Source organism: Limulus polyphemus, unplaced genomic scaffold, assembly GCF_000517525.1.
Source record: "Limulus polyphemus unplaced genomic scaffold, Limulus_polyphemus-2.1.2 Scaffold3646, whole genome shotgun sequence".
Taxonomy (NCBI): domain Eukaryota; kingdom Metazoa; phylum Arthropoda; class Merostomata; order Xiphosura; family Limulidae; genus Limulus; species Limulus polyphemus.
In genome coordinates this window covers 13,735-15,578 of record NW_013669256.1, presented here as the reverse complement: position 1 = coordinate 15,578, position 1,844 = coordinate 13,735, and positions in this window count along the sequence as shown.

Sequence of the window (1,844 nt, the reverse complement as noted above, 5' to 3'; positions counted from 1 at the left end):
GGGCGAGCATGTTTGGTGTGACGGGAATCGAACCCGCGACCCGCAGATTGCGAGTCGAACGCCCTAACCACCTGGCCTGTTTCTATTAGAAATAGGTTGTTTAGACTTTAGCTCTACTTGTGTTTTAGGCGTGTTTTTGTCGTGAATATCTAATTTAATGCAACGCTAATAATTTCAGTTGTGATAAATTTGTATATGTGTCTATATACATACATATATAAATGTGTGTGAGTGTGACTTAACTTAAAGAAAATTGTTATTTAAAGGTTATGCGTGTTTGTGAATATGAAGATGTTATTTTACATTTAAACGTTAGTGAATAACTCATAGTAATAAGAATAACAATGCTTCTGCAGAGCTATTGATCGCTGAATAGTTTATCACGTCAGTCTTCTTTACTCATCTTCTTACTCATTTTGATATTAAGGTTTTATTGTAATTTTAATGCCATTTTCTGCCTTATAGAGACGTCTCGAACTTCATATTAATTTCTTCTTTTTTTCAGTTATCACTAAACCATTTTTTTTATATATTTCATTATTTTTATTTCTGATTTAGCTGAACACGGAATGGGCCCAGGTAGAAGCAATAGATTTAATGAGTGATGGCTCAGGGCTGGGGTTTGGAATCATCGGAGGACGAAGTACCGGTGTTGTAGTAAAAACTTTAGTCCCTGGTGGTGTTGCTGAAAGGGTAAGGCATTACTCTTTGTACTAGAGATTATGTAAAATTCAAAAACGAGAAGGTAATACTTATTTCTTTTTCTTAAAAGACATGAATGTTGTATAAAATATAAATCAGCTTTGATAATTATGTTTTCTATTTTACTTCTAGCACAGACATCAATACGTTTCGTAACAGTGTAACCACTACTACTTTCTATTCAATACAGTGAATTAACGTGCATAATTTATTTTATTTTATGGTTACCTTGTCACGCGTCTCTTCAGCTAAAGTTTCTTCAGGCTTTGTCACAATGAAATCCAATCTTAGTGCCCCCTAGTGATACTACATTGAACCACTATCTTTATATTTAATCGATCCAATAAAAAAAAATGCTGTTACAAAATCGTAAAATAAAATTACATGGATTTCTTAAAATTACCGTCAGCTTTGCATAAAGATGACTAGCATCGTTCTGTAACAAATCATTATTTGTTAATGGGATACTACAGAAATCGCCAAACAAAATATTTTGAAAATATTGTTTTGGTACCATACACTTAAGTGTGATTTTATTTTTGTTTCCGTTATCATTTTATACAAACTATAAATATATAAGCAACGTGAAATTTGTTTCGAAGCGCGCTGTAGTGTTAAATTTAGTTTTGTTTGTTTGTTGTTAAGCGCAAAGTTTCACAATCAACTATCTCGAAACCTCATTTTTAGCGTTATTAAACCTCGGGTTTACCACTGAACCATCCGGTAGGGGAGGAGGGTGATTAGAGAAGATCATGATGAAAACGCTTACTGATAAATACTTGATTTATCACAACTAGAAGCTAAAAAATATGGTGTTTGATTCCCAGCAGTCTAGCCCATTGCCTAGCTTTTCGAAATAAAAACCATGTGAAATAAACACCGACAGTCGTCAGACTTACATTGATTCGCCTGGAATAAATGCTGTCAATGTTAAACTTTTGAATATTCTTTACTTAGTTGAAAGAAGTATGATATATAAAAAGAAAAGAAAAACTTAGTAACAAGAGTTTCGATAGACTAACGTTATAAAAACTTGGGGATAGTTGTTAATATATCATTATCCTGTGTATAGCTTACGTTATAAAACTAATGTGTGGTTGTTAAAATAATTATCCTGTGTATAGCTTACGTTATAAAACTAA